Source organism: Puma concolor, chromosome B4 (assembly GCF_028749965.1).
Source record: "Puma concolor isolate L17-30 chromosome B4, mPumCon1.1.hap2, whole genome shotgun sequence".
In the NCBI taxonomy this organism is placed as follows: Eukaryota; Metazoa; Chordata; class Mammalia; order Carnivora; family Felidae; genus Puma; species Puma concolor.
This window is the reverse complement of record NC_141673.1, coordinates 104,345,741-104,361,278: the sequence shown is the minus strand read 5'-3', so window position 1 is coordinate 104,361,278 and position 15,538 is coordinate 104,345,741. Positions and strand designations below refer to the sequence as shown.

The 15,538-nt window shown below is 45.2% G+C and overlaps 1 protein-coding gene across 2 annotated transcripts in view; it reads right to left on the bottom strand.

Annotated features, from left to right (window-relative positions):
* CRACR2A (calcium release activated channel regulator 2A) overlaps positions 1-15,538 on the bottom strand; it is a 141,024-nt gene that overhangs the window by 117,294 nt on the left and 8,192 nt on the right. The window contains exon 2 of one of the 2 annotated variants that reach the window (XM_086714287.1): positions 3,895-4,167. The exons of the other annotated variant lie outside the window; for it this stretch is intronic. The gene's annotated coding sequence lies outside the window, so the exon portion shown is untranslated. The remainder of the gene's footprint in view (positions 1-3,894; positions 4,168-15,538) is intronic. 2 annotated transcript variants of the gene reach the window in all.

Genomic DNA, 15,538 nt, shown 5'->3' with positions numbered 1-15,538 from the left:
AAACAAACTTTAAAAGGTCAGATTCATATGTGGAACTTGAGAAACTTAACAGATGAGCAGGGGGAAAGGGAAGGGGAAAAAATAGTTTCAAACAAAGAGGGAGGCAAACCTTAAATACAGAGAACAAACTGAGGGTTGATGGGGGAGGAGGGGAAAATGGGTGATGGGCATGGAAGAGGGCACTTTTTGGGATGAGCACTGGGTGTTGTATGTAATCAATGAGTCACAGGAATCTACCCCCAAAGCCAAGAGCACACTGTATACACTGTTATGTTAGCTGACTTGACAATAAATTATATTTTTTAAAAAAAAGTGTGTTAAAAAAAAAAAAGGTCAGATTCAGTGACCTAAGAACTCCTGGCCCATCCCCCCTATCCTATCTAGTGGAATGCTAACCCCCTGAGTGAGTGTCCCAGCTGGGGGTGAGGGGAGGCCAGCTGAGCCACCAGCAGAATGGCCAAGCATGAGAAAAGCTGAGCTGGGAGCAGCAAAGGGGAGAGGAGACTTCCTTCAACCCACCTTTCGACCCGAGCCCACAGCCTACAGAGCTGCAGTCACCATCAGCTTCATCCCCCACCCCCTGCCGTGGGCAGAAGGATGGCTCAATACCTTAGCCCACAGTCTCCACTTCCGGACCCTCACTTCCTTCCTTCATCAAGCAATGATAAAGACCCAAGGCAACTGGAAACCACCCACCCTGTTCCCCCACTGCAGTGAATTCATTTCTTTGATCACATTCAGGCCCCAGCCTGACACATCATGGCATTCCAATACCACATTTCCCAGGTGGCACAGCAGCTTCCTGTTGACATGTCCTAACTGGGCTCCAAGGACCAGGGTGTGGCTCACCCCTCTTATCTCTCACATCTAGCACCATACCTCACATTCAGAAGTTGTACTGTAGATATTTGGGGACTGAAAGAGTAAAGGGGGCAATAGGGCCAATTACAGTGCGACAGACCAAAAAGGCTGAGCCATCACCTTTGTTAGGAGAACAAAAACGCATTCTCATTATAAGCCTTCTTTGGGGCATGTCACCAACTGGCCCATTTTCAGAGCTGCTCTCTTACCTCTGTCATGACCATCATCACCATGCCACCACTAACAGCAAACTTAAAAGGTAAAAGGTATAACTGTAAATCACACTTTTTTTTAAGACCCTGGAGGCAGTGTAATATATTAGCTAAAGCATCAGGTTCTAGAGGCAGAGAAATTTGTAGGTTCAAATACTCCTTCTACAAAGCACAAGTCATGAATCTTTGTCAAATGATTTCACTCTGATACTGTTTCCTTGTCTATAAAATGCGAATGGGAATCCCACATCCTCATGGGGTTCTGGTGAGACAGTACATGTGACAGAATGAGCCTTTTGACTGTCATTTGACATTTTTATCCTTGGTCCTCAAGCAGCCACCCAGGCTGTGCTAAAACAAATAGTGAGTAGGGTTTCTTCCCTTCCAGTCTGGGATAAAATGGCATGGACATAACAAGGCAAGGCTGCACACCCAGGTGCCTGGACAAGTAACACAGGAAAGCGCACTTGTCATGTGCAAATGAAACAGAATCACATCCACACAGAAATCTACCCTCTTCTTCTCTTCTTGAAAAAGACTCCCTTTGGGGGGGTGCCTGGAGGGGTCAGTTTGTTGAGCTTCTGACTCTTGATTTTGGCTCAGGTCATGATCTCACGGTTCATGTGATCAAGCCCCACGTCAGGCTTCATGCTTAAGATTCTCTCTCTCCCTCTGCCCCTCCCTACCCTCCAAAAAAGAAAAAAAAAGAAGAAGAAAAAGAAGATGACAAATTGGGGGGTGGGGATAAGGGTTGGGAAAATGTCCAAACCAGTGGTCAGCATATGGTTATTAGAACCCAGTGTTTCCAGTCCTCTTGACAATTCATAGACATTTCAGAATTTTTAAGGTACATTTAGGTACAATACAAAATGGCAATCTTACCCATTGCAGCATTACTTGTAATAAATGCCAAATGACTGAAAACAACCTGTGTCCATCAGCAGGGGATTGGTTGAATAAATTAGGGTACATCCCTACAATGAAGTACTATACCCCTTTTAAAAAAATGATGGGAAAGCTCTAAACATACTAATAGAAAAAGAGCGCCAAGATAAGTGAAGGGAAAAAAAACAAGGTTAAAAAGAAGTGTGTATAGTGAGAAAAAACAAGATGGAGACATAAGATATATTTGTAATGACTTGTATTTGCAAAATGAAACTCTAGAAGGATGTTTAAAACTAATAAAAGGGGGGGCACCTGGATGGCTCACTCGGTTAGGAGTCTGACTCTTGATTTCAGCTCAGATCATGATCTCATGGTTTTGTGAGATCAAGTCCCACACCTGCTTGGGATTCTCTCTCTGTTAATATTCACCCCTAGCCTTTTGTGTGTTTCTATCTTGTCACCCTGAATGAGCTCACTTAGTGTTCCAGGGTAAATTCCAATAAGGACATGGTGAAGCCCTAACCCCCAGGACCTCCAGTGGGAGCTGATTTCGAAACAGGGTCATTGCAGATGTCACTAGCTAAGATGAGGTCGTACTGGAATAGGGTGGGCCCCTAATCCTGTATGACTGGTGTATTTATAAGACAGTCACATGAAGATAGACACACAGGGAGAAAGCCATGTGACAATGAAGGTGGAGCGTGAATTATGTGGCTAAGAGCCACAAAATGCTAATGATTGCGAACAAACGACCAGAAGCTGGGTAGAGGCATGGAAGGATTCCCTTACAGGTTAGGGAGGGAGCATGGCCTTGCCACACCTTGACACTGGGTTTCAATCCCCCACAACTCTGATATAATAAATTTCTGCTGTTTTAAGTCACCCTGTTGGTGGTACTTTGTTATGGCTGCCATAGGAAATAAATACACTCCGGCCAGCTCAAGTGACAGAGCCATCTGACACTGTTCCATCTCAGTAGGGGCTTGGTAGACACAGAGGGCAACTCTGTCCCAATGAATGAAAACTTTAGGACCTTGGCTGATCAAGTTTTATTGCATAGGTATGCAACAAAAACTCAGTTGGTCAATAATCACTGAGTACTGACCTTGTGAAGAACATAGGAAAAAGAAAATGTTCTCTATCTGCCCTCAGGGAGTTGACAATGTGATTGAAGATGTCAGACAGACACAAAAAATATAATACATATATATATATATATAGAGAGAGAGAGAGAGAGAGACAGAGAGAGAGACAGAGACAGAGAGACAGAGAGAGAGAGGGAGACACACACACATGCACATTATATACATATATATACACACATACACATTATATACATATATAATACATATATGTAATATAACACAATACATTTCATATCGGCCAAATAAGCATGATCTCATCCCCCAGTGGACGCCACAGAAGTCACTCTCAACTAAATCCCACTGGACTGCTGCCTGGCCTCAATCTTCCACTGTATTTCATTTTAGCTGCTCCTGACATGTGTGTCCGGAAGACCTGGGAAAGTGTTGGAATGTCAGGCTAGTAGACAATTTCTAGAAGCTGTCACCACTGCTCCTGGCCTAAAGCCCAAACCTCTTGCCCACTGCGGATGCCCACTGCTGTCCATGATCACTGTCTGCTACCCCTCAGTTTCATATCAGCTCCCTTTTCCTGTTCAAAGAGGAAGACCATGAACAATAAGCCTATTCTACACTTATCTACAAATCTGATATGCAAGAAACACAAAATCCAGGTAGTCTGGGGTTCTGCTTCGGCAGGTCACCTAGAAGAGGTTTTAAGAGGGGCTATAGAAAATCAGAGACCCTTAGCAAAGATACTGTAGTCTGCATCATCACTCAGAACCTTTGCTTATTTGTCCCAACCCCCTGGCAGGCTCCCACTATACCTGCCTCTAGGAACCTCTGGTCCTTACCAGAAGGAAGCCTTGCATCTGCTTCCACGCCTGGGGTCGGGGAGGCAGCACACGGGACTGAGCTCTCCTGGAGCTCTCTCTGAAGCCCAGGCCTCCGGGTTGGGCTGCTCTGAGACGAACAGACGTGGCCGTGGGAGTGCCAGGTGGACACCCAGGCAGGGCTCATGAGGAAAAGTGGCAAGTGGCTGAGGCTCCACCCTTGACAAGCAGCCTGATGACCTGACTTTGGCTCCAGGCCAGTCCCCTGAGGGGCAGCTGTGGTCAGGGTATGACCTGCAGGTCGAACAGACAGAGGAAAGGTCTCTTCACTTTGACTTCATGTAATTCATTATAGATTCTCAGAGTAGAAAAGGCCTTTGAAGTCACTTAATTTTTAGCCTGTTGCTTATCAAATGAACTTCCAGATGGGCTTTGAGTCTGGCTTTGAAGCAGACACCACTGCTTGCCTCAGCAACATCCATCTCTCCCTTGCTCCTTTCCAACAGAACTCCAATTGTGCTACCACTCAGCATAGGCGACCTATGCCCAGCTCAGGGGCCCTATCCAGTCAGAACACATGCAGGCCCCTTGCCTGTGGGCAAGTTTGGGATGGGTATGTCACTCCCTCTGGTCACGGAAACATGAGAGGGGCCTCCTGAGGATGTTTCTGGAAATGTTTTCCTAGCTCTTAAAAAGAGAGATGCAGCAACCTCTTCCTCTGCTGGATGTTGTCTTGTCCAGCCACACGGTGACCTTCTGCAACTACGTTGTGACCATAATGCATAAGCATAAGGGAAAAATGGAGAAAGAAAGAACCCAGGTCCTTGATGATATCATTGAACAAACCACTGGACTAATCAGCCCTGATGTCACTCCCCCACCCCCAAACTTCTCATTATACAAGTAATAAATACCCCTGTTGTTTATGTTCACTGAAATGGGTTTTGGAGTTTTGTTTTTACTGCCTACACCTAAGATGATCCTAAGTGATGCGCGTTCAGACATTCCTGGAACCACAGGACCATATTTCTGAAGCACAATCTCACCATACTGACTATAGCTTCCCAAACTTCCACATCATTCTCTTCCCACCTTTTCTTTTTTATTTATTTTTGAGAGACAGAGAGAGTGCAAGCAGAGGAGGGGCAGAGAGAGAGGGAGACACAGAATCTGAAGCAGGCTCCAGGCTCTGAGCTGTCAGCACAGAGCCCGGCAGAGGGCTCAAACTCATGGACTACGAGATGACGACCTGAGCTGAGGTCTACACTTAACCGACTGAGCCACCCAGGCACCCCATCTTCCCACCTTTTCTTGGTAGTCCATCATCTCCCCAGACTTGACACATTTGACCATCTTTTCAATACAGTAATCAATTCTACAATATATGCCAATTCGGTCATTTAATTAATTAGACATTTTGAGTTCCCTATGATGTTTCAGACAGGGACTCAAAAATGAAGCCTTGAGGGGTACCTGGTGGGTGAGACCCACCCCTGGCAAGGAGGTTAAGTGCCATGTGGCAAGCACATGGTAGGATGTGCACACTGGGCATGGAAGACCTCGGGGTAGGCAGTGCTAGCAAAAGCACCGCGGAAAAGAAACTAATTCCTGAGGGAAGAGTAGAAGATGGTGAGCAGAAAGACCTTCACAACCAAGGATATGAATTATGATGAAAATATAATAAACAGTGATGGCGGCGAACATTTCCTGAGCACTTACAGCAAACCAGGCACTGACTGTTTTTAGTGCTTTCTGAGTATTAACTCAGTTAGTCCTCCACTTAAGCCTATCAGGTAGCTCATATTATTAGCCTCATTTTATGGAAAAACAAAGTAAGGCATGGAGAGGCTGATATAGGAAGTGAGTGGCAGAGGCAAGATTTCAGTGCTGGCGCCAGTGCTCCCAGGCTCATACTGTTGACTCGTCTACATCAGTGATTCTCACAATGCTCACCAGAACAACAGCACCAAAAGCCCCTGGGAACCTGTTACAAATTCAGATCTTGGGCCTCATTTCAGACTTACGGAATCAGAACCTCTGGAGGTGAGATCCAGCATGCTGTGTTTAATAAGCCTTCTGTGTCATTCTGGAAGCCCCATAATGTTTGAGAACCCCTGATTGACACCATAAACACATGATGAGAAAGGATGGCATGTTCAGAATGTTCAGAGGAAGAGGGATGTTGGGAAGAGAAGCAAAGTCAGCAGGGAAAATGGGGTAAATCTGAAGAACCCTGCATATTAGCCTAAGGAGAATGGGCGTTATGGTATAGGCATTTTGAATGAAGGTGGGAGGTGAGGCAGAGAAGTGGCATGATTGAGCTTTGTTCTTTGGGGCAAGATCTCTGCACTGGTGTTAGGAATGAACCGGAGGGGAAACGGCCAGAAGGTGGAAGCCCAGGTAAGAGCAGGGGTTGCACTAAGCTGGTGGTAGTGCACAGAAACAGGGATGCAAGAGGAGAATGTAAGAGACAGGTTGTGATAACGGCTGGACATGGGATACAGTGTTGGCAGTTATCCAGGATGCTTCCACAGCTTCTAGCTTCAGAAGTTAGGTAGGCGGAGAAAGTGTTTAGCTAGACTGGAAATGCTGGAAGAGGAACAAGTTTGGCAGGGAAGATAATTAAGTACATTTAGGAAACGTGAATACTGAGGTATCTGTGGCATATCGGGATGAAGGTATTTCAAAATACAATGAGAAAGAAGGATCTGGTACTCAGGGGTGGGGTCCAGGCTGGACACATAGGTTTGGGGTTCACCTGAATAAATGTGATACCTGAGGCCACAATAAAGTTAAGGCTGATCACAGATTGTGTAGGAAGGAAAAGAGTGAAGGTTGGATTCATGCAGGATGCTAACATTTAAGGGACTCTGGAGCAAGTGAGCAAAGGAGACTCAGAAGAAGAACTTAGAGAGGCAGAAGAAAACAAAGGAAAGAATGTTGTCTCAGAATCCAAGGACAAGAAAAGTGGGAGAATGTCTAAAGAAGCAGAGGGTTGACAATGGCTTCCAATGAGGAAGCGTCAAGTGTCAAGACTGAGAAGAAAGACTGGATTTAGCAATGGGGAGGTCACAGGTGAACTCAGAAAGAGCAGTCCCAGTGGAGGGATAGAGGCAGAAGCCAGATTCGTTCATAGACTTATTCTCTAGAGAAGCAATATCTACCATACTCCAGCCAGGCGTTGTACTTTGTGTTGGAGATATAGTGACAAGCAGGACACACATGAATCCAACCCCCAGCAGGTGGTGAGGGAAGACACACAATGAACAGACATGACAAAAATAATGATGGAATCACAAGTGAGGGAAGTGGCTCTGATGAAGACATGAAGACATACAGAATGCTTGCTCTAGGGAGTGGAAAGCAACAGCAGTGACAGAAGATGAGGGAAAGGAAGGGACGTTTAAGGTCAGTTCCCCAAGATGAACAGGAGTGAGCCAGGGAAGAGGATGGAAAGCGGGGACAAGGAGCAGCCCCTGAAAACATCCTGAGATGTTTTCATCCTGAGCGCTCATGTGTTCAGGAAATGGAAGGAAATGGAAGTGAAAAGAACAATTTTAACATGGCAGGGAGTGGCCAGGGATGCGGGATGAGGGGGCTCTGGGGGCCGGGTTAGGGATCTGGGACTTCATCCAAGCAGTTTTAGGAAATCACTGATATTGTAGTCTAAAAGTTTGGGACAGTCACAATCTGATTTGTTTTTTAAAAGATAACTTTGGCCAACTTGTGGGGAATGAAATGGGTAAGGGAAAGATGGAATGGGGAGTGGATGTACCGAAAGCAGGTGGGGGAATATTATAGTCCAGGTGAGAGATGGTAGTGTCCTGGACCAAGGTGGGAGATTCTAGAACTTCTTAGAAGGTGGGATCAGGAGGACTGAGGGATTGGATATGGTAAATAGGGAGAGGGGTTGAGGCCAGCTTGTGCTCTATGGTCCTCTCTACGTCCATTTTGGATACTCCCAGAGGATCACTGAGCTGGAGTAACATGTGTCCCTGAATTCCAAACAGAGACAAGACCAAGCCCCAGTGGCTCTCCATGACTCATAGCAGCAATTGGGAGACAAGTCTTACCCAGCCTCCTCTCCTCAGGGTGCCTCTAACCCCTTAGAGATAAAATGATCCCTCAGATAGGAGGTCTCTTGAAAACCTCCTCATCTTGTTTGCTTGTACTACTTCTGGGGTCGTGTCCTTGCGGGGTGGGGCACAGAGCAGAACAAGCCTCCATCGCTCTACCACTTGGGCTGGAAAGCCATGCTGGTTGGCTTCTCATTAAGGCACATATGCACTGTTCAGGGTGTTCATAAACTACATTCAGTACAGTGTGGACAATTCTAGGTCCCAGAGGCCAATCTCCATTGGGTTACTCTTCCCACTCATAATTTGCCATTTTTTTTTTTTTAGGTAGGCTTTGCACCCAGCATGGAGCCCAACACAAGACTCGAACTCACAACCCTGAGATCAAGACCTGAGCTGAGATCATGAATTGATGCCCCAATTTTGGTGCCCCAATTTTGTCAATTCTTTTTAACAGAATTTCTTTCTTCATATATACATAATTTATTGTCAGGTTAGCTAACATACAGAGTACACAGTGTGCTCTTGGCTTCAGGAGTAGATTCCCATGATTCGTCACTTACATACAACACCCAGTACTCATCCCAACAAGTGCCCTCCTCAAATAAATACTCTAAACTTTTTCTGGCATTATAGTAGGCTAAGTACTTTGACCACCACCCCCCCCCCCGCCCCTGCACTAAAAACAACTGAAAAATCTTGTACAAAATACATTTTTTTAAAAAATATCTCTAAGAGCATGATGAGCTGGCAAGAGAAGAAGGAATTCACTGGTCAGGGACTTCTGCAGATAATGGAATATCTAGGTTCTGATTATAATAATGGCTATAATGTAATCAAGGAAATTAAAGACAAGCTTGAAATTATGTACAAGGAACAACAGCAACAAATTGCGAGAAATAATGAAGAATATATGGGGAAAATGGACCAAAGGGAATTTTTAGAAATAAAAATAAATAACTAAAATCACAATCTGTGGACAGACTTAATAGCATATTAGATACAGTCTGAGAAAGAAGTAGTGAACTAGAAGCTAGGTCAAAATAAACTAACCAAAATGCAACACAGAAAGACAAAGACTCAGAAAAATACGGAGAGAGCTTAAGAGACATGAAAACTAGAAACTAGCATGTGTCTTTGTGAAGCCCTAGCAAGGGAAGAGAGAGAGAAAGTATTTGGACAGATAATGGCTATAAAAGTGAAGAAAGATACCAATAGACATATTCAAGAATGCCAATGAATCTCAAGAAGAATGAATAAAAGGAAACCCACAACTAGTTATAACTTAGTGAGACTACAGAATGTCAAAGACAAAAAGAGTATCTTAAAAGCAGCCAACGAGAAGAGACAAGTTACCTTTAAATGATTTTAAGTCAAAAGGTGGTGGTCAAATGCCCTCAACATGGTAGAAGAGAGTAACCGTCATCTGAGAATTCTATACCTAAAAAAACATTCTTTAAGAATAAGAGAAATGGGGGCACCTGGCTGGCTCAGTCAGTAGAGCGTGTGACTCTTAATCTCAGGGTTGTGAGTTCGAGCCCCACATTGGGTGTAGAGATTACTTAAAGAATAAATAAATAAAGGGGCACCTGGGTGGCTCAGCCAGTTGAGCATCCGACTTCAGCTTAGGTCATGATCTCATGGTTCGTGGGTTCGAGCCCCGCATCCAGCTCTGTGCTGACTGCTCAGAGCCTGGAGCCTGCTTTGGATTCTGTGTCTCCCTCTCTCTCTCTGCCCCTCATCAGTTTGCACCCTGTCTCTCTCTGTTTCTCTCAAAAATAAATAAACATTAAAAAAATAATAAAATAAACTAATAAAATAGTTTTTTAAAAAAAGAATAAGAGAAATGAAGGCATTATCCAATAAACAAAATTCTAGTTTGCCACAAGCAGACCCTCATTAAAGAGTATTTTTTTTTTTTTTTTGAGAGAGAGACAGAGCAAATGGGGGAGGGACAGAGAAAGAGGCAGACCGAGGATCTAAAGCAGGCTCTGCACTGACAACAAAGAGCCCGATTTGGGGCTCAAACTCATGAACTTCGAGATCATGACCTGAGCCGAAGTCAGATGCCTAACCGACTGAGCCAGCCAGGTGCCCCTTAAAGGAAATTTTTAAAAGGTATATTTCTGACAGGAGGAAAGATTCTGATGGAAGATCTGAGATTAAAGAAGGAATGAAGAAGAAGGAAAACGAAAATGGATTTTCTCAGTCCACTGACAAAAGAGCGTGGATCTGGAGTCAGACATGTTTACACTAATCTCTTGCTGTCATTTCTTACTACCTGCGAAACTTGAATCTTCATCTTAAAAATTCATATAATAGGGGGGTGCCTGGGTAGCTCAGTCGGTTAAGCTTCTGACTTCACCCCAGGTCATTATCTCGCGGTTTTTGAGTTCGAGGCCCACGTTGGGCTCTGTGCTGACAGCTCAGAGCCTGGAGCCTGCTTCCGATTCTGTGTCTCCCTTTCTCTCTGTTCCTCCCTTGCTCATGTCTGTCTCTCTCTCTCAAAAATAAATAAGGATTTAAAAAAATTAAATTCATATAATAGGGATACCTGGCTGGCTCAGTTGGTAGAGCATGCGACTCTTGATCTCAGGGTTTTAAGGTCAAGTCCTATGTTGGGTGTAAAGATTACTTGAAATAAAATGTTTTTAAAAAATTCATATGGGGCGCCTATGTGGCTTAGTCAGTTAAGCACCTGACTCTTGGTTTCAGCTCAAGTCATGATCTTGTGGGAACTGGAGCCTTGCATCGGGCTTCTTGCTGACCCTGCAGAGCCTGCTGAGATTCATATTCTCTCTGTCTCTCTCTGTCCCTCTCTCTCTCTCAAAATAAATAAATAAAATTTAAAAATTCACATAATAATACCACTTATTCAAGGCTGTTGTAAGGAATAAATGAGCAGACACATACAAATGCTCTCAACATAGCTTCTGCCTCCAGAAGATGTAAAATAAATCCTAATTTCCTATCTCTTCAAAATGTAATAAATAAACAAGGAAGGAAGACACTGTTAGCAACAGAGAATTACTGCCTCTGCTTCAGGTGGAAGATACAATTCTGGCACTTTGTCACAGCATATGAATCTGCACTACAGAGCTGATGCTTAGCAGCTGTTTCCTTGTTATCTTTTCAGTATCAAGCCCAAGATCTTCCAAACAAAATACGATATCTCTATTTTTAAAATACTGCATGTGCGCACACACACGTTCCAGGGATATGTACACTTTGGATTTCCATTTAACTCACAATTGTAAGATAACCTACGTTCGCAGTTTTAAGAGATCATAAAAAATGTGTTCGTCCATCCATAGGGCAAAATGGTTCATTCCACCTGCTTCCCTGTCCCAGGGCTCTTCTGACAACCAGGAGACAGCAGGAGGCACACAGATGACCCCTCTGCTGCAGCTTCTGCACCCCTGTCCCCATGCTGAGACACTCTCCCTGACTCCATCCTGGACTTCACTCTGTTTCATAAGGACTACGAAAGAAGAGAAAAGGCAGCTAAGAAAAGTTAGCTTAGACCCTTTGAAGTTCTCTGCCTAATTTTCATTTGGCAACAATCTAGAAGGCAGCGGGCGGGGGGGGTGGTGATGGGGAGTGGGGGTGGACAAAACCAGGGAGGGGATAGGGACACCTGGGTGGCTCAGCAAGTTGAGCATCTGACTTTGGCTCAGGTCAAGATCTTGTGGTTCTTGAGTTCGAGCCCCGTATGGTTTGAGCCCTGCACTGGGCTTGCTGCTGTAAACGCAGAACCTGCTCTAGATCCTCTGTCCCCCTCTCTCTCTGCCCTTCCCCTGTGCACATGCGCTCTATCTCAAAAATAAACACTAAGGAAAAAAAAACAAAAACAGGGAAGGGAAGGACAAATCCAGAACCAATCTTCCCTTGATTGTGTCAAGGAAACAACTAACACCAGTCCTGAAGTTCTAAGACCTGGGCTGGCATCCTTACTCTTCCATTTGTTCCCATGTGTCCTTAGTCAAGCCACTGAACCTCTCTGATTTTATTCTCCTCACCTGTAAATTGGAGGCAGTAATTATATCATATTTGGAGAGCATCTTACAATTTACTAAGTGTTTCCATAGGCATCATTTCATTTAACATGCACAGTGGAGCATACAACACCCAGCATTATAATCACCTCACTGTTCTGCTGTGAAGATTTAAAAGCGGAGCATGGGACCGCTGTGCAAAGAGCAAAGAGCTTCGTCCGCAGGAAGGATCATCGTCAGCGTACTGGTCTTAGCCTGTTGGGAGTCGGGGATCTGTAGTCCAAACATGTGCATTTGAATTCTGATTCTACACTTATTACCCGGATGACCTTGAGCAGGTGGCTTGGCTTCCACCTTCCTCACCTCTAAGCTAAGGATGAGAGTAATAGTCCTGTCTCGTAACTCAGGTACATGGGAGGCACTCAGTGAATGAGTGAACTTGCATCTACACCAAGTGAAGCTGACAGGTGTCTGACCACACACACCTGCACTTGCAGCCAGGCACCATGCTCCATCCTTTCTTCTCCATAGCTACCTCTACTCTCTATACCCCTGGGCAAATATTTGTGAAGGAAGGGCAGGAGCTCCGGATATCAGGACGTACTGTGGATCGTTTCTTACAGACAACAAAGCCTCAGATTAACACCTCTATTTGTGGGGCATCTCTATGCTGTTGGGGATGAAACGGAACCCGGGCTCCCCGAGGCGCCAGTCAGCCTGGACCCTTCCCATTTCTGCCTGAGAGTCTTGCAAGCTGGGAGCTCTGGACTCTGGTCACTGGCCAAGCTCACCCTATTGGTAAATGGCACTGAGGCCTGAGCCGACTCCCCACAGACCTATTTTAAAGACCTACAAAGCAAATGGTCAATTTAGCCCAGCTTGGTGAATGGATGGGGACTACTTGGCTGTAAAAAAATATAAGCAGCCTCCATTTAAAAGGTTTTATCCTTATAAAGTGGTTTCCCATTGTTACTGCTTCATTCTACTGTTCACAACATGCCTAAGAGATGTGATGGGCATGGGGCCATCAGTGGGGCGGGTGGCTGAGGCCAATAACAGTGAGCAAGTGCCACACACTTACTGCCAAGCATAACTGCTCCGCTTGAGCTTTCTGGTCTTACCCCGACTGCCTGCTTCCACTCCTGGGGACCAGGTCCTAAGAGAACTGCATCCTAAGAGAACCCCATTAGGACTTCCATCAGACTGGCATTTGCATTCAGGGGGACATGAGGCATGACTCTGTCACTGAGCTTGTGTCTTAAGCTACAGAAGAAAACTCGCTCAGGAGCATTAATTAGGCCCAATCAGCCTGGAGTTTATAGGCTAACGGCCCTGAGCAGTGGCGTGAACACATGTGTTCCCTGGGTGAGGACAAGACAGTCAGCCATGACCGTCACTGTGCTAGTTAACATCTCTTTCTAAAGTCCTCTGGGACAGCCCGGCCCTGACTTTGCAGCTGCAGACAGCATGGCATGGCTGTGTGGTGCGTGAACTAGTAAGGGACCCAGGCAGGTAGGGGCAGAAAGGATGGTTAAGGCTGTTGCCAGGCCTCGGGTGTGCCCCACAACTAGGCTGAAAAGAAATCAGGCAGCAGACATGAAAGAAGCCAATGGTGGGCTATTGTTAAAGGAGTTATCACCTGGGCTTCTCCTCTCTGTCTGTTTTGGGTAGCTTTCCTGGTGGATAACTTTGTACAAAGAGTGTGAGTCTCTGTGGGTGGCCCTGCCTGCTTCCACTCTACAGCCCTATAGAACCTTCTGCGTGGTTCTGAACACATCTCCATCCTAATGAAGCATGGTCCATATAACACAGGTTTGCACCCACGCAGAATCTAGAACCCTCCGAGTGTAGACACACATGTGCCCAGGCAGGACAGGCTGTGCTGAATTCTATACAACATCTCTGTCCACGTGAGAGAGGAAGGATCAGAGAGTTCTGGCTCCTAACATTTTTTAGAGGGTAAACTGGGTCAGTGATGGCCAGTAGGAGGAGGAGGTAACCCTTGAAAATATTGGTAGGGTTGGGGCACCTGGGTGGTTCAGTCGGTTAAGCATCCGACTTCGGGTCAGATCATAATCTCATGGTTAATGAGCTCAAGGACCACATCAGGCTCTCTGCTGTCAGCACAGAGCCCGCTTCGGATCCTCTGTCCCCGTCTCTCTCTGCCCCTCCTCCACTCATGCTCAATCTTTCTTCTCTCTTTCTCTCTCTCTCAAAAATAAATTTAAAAACATTAAAAAATTATTGGCAGGGTTAAAGCATGTCTTGTGGGTTTAATTTCCATTCAGAAGGGCCCTTAGACACTGCCTATTAAAATGAACTGAAGGATTCTCATGGAACACTCCTCCCAGGACTCGATGTGGCCACCCATCTGCTGAATTCCACTATCACTGCAAGCCCAGCTCAGTTCTCACCTACACTGTTACGCCTTCTCTAAAGCCCATTTCCTTCCAGAGTACACACTCTGTCTTGCCCTCTTTGTAACAGTTACCTATGCTGTCAACACAAGTATTAGGGCCTTTGTTCTTTCTGCCAGCGCAACGTACTGCACACAGTAGGTGCTTAATCACTACCTGTTGATCCATTTTGTTTAAGTTTTGCGGTTTTGTGTGGGGGGGGGAGGCTGGCATTAATAATCACTAAAATCACATTCACTTAGCCCCTGAAGTATCCGAAAATTCAGATGTGGTAAGTGGTGTAATGTGATTGTTATTCAGAACAAATTAGAGCTCTTCATTCTATTTCTAACTCCAGCAAATAGGGCTTGCATGTTTAAAAAAATATTTTTAGTTTGCAATGTGTGATTGCATAATGGAGGCCTAGTAATTTTTTTTTTCATTAACATTCATTTCACTTAGCAGTTCCTTTTTGTGTCTTTGTTTCTGATTCAAGCAGCGGCCCAGTGTATTAAAATCACATTCCTTAAAAAATGCTAGAGCAGACTTTTCAATCGCTCTTCCCCATCCCTATATTTCTGGCTGGCCTGTGCCTGGAGCACGTTACCTAGTGCCAAGTCAGAGGAAACTGCTCCCATGTTACAGGTGTGTTAACAGAGCTCTGTTATTCAGCAGACCTCACTCCCCAAGGGATTAGCCTTTGCAGGGAGCCTTTCTGATACAGAAGGATCGGCAGCAATGGGGGAGATGTCCTTGATGTAAGTATCTAATCTAGAATTAGATTTGCGAACTCAGACAAGTTATTTAACCACTCTGAGCCTCAGTCCCCTCATCTGTAAAATGGGGATGCTAAGTCCTAGATTAGAAACAGTGCCTGGCACATGGTAGGTACTCAATAAATTATCTTATGCAGGGAGCCCATGTCAAAGTCTGCTGGATACCTTGCTGTTTCTCCAGCTGACTTCATTCCTGGACTTAAGCCACATCTCCCAAAAACGAAACCCTGAGCCCCAAGCAAAGATGAACCCAGATGAACCCTAGAAATCTGAGTGTGGGGCAACACAGCAGGGGCCAGCAGAGTCCACAGAGAGGGTGATGAAAAGCAAGAAGAAAGGTGCCAGACAAAAACAGACACATAGACCAATGGAATAGATAGAGACCCCATAATTGGACCCACAAATGTACAGCCAACTAATGT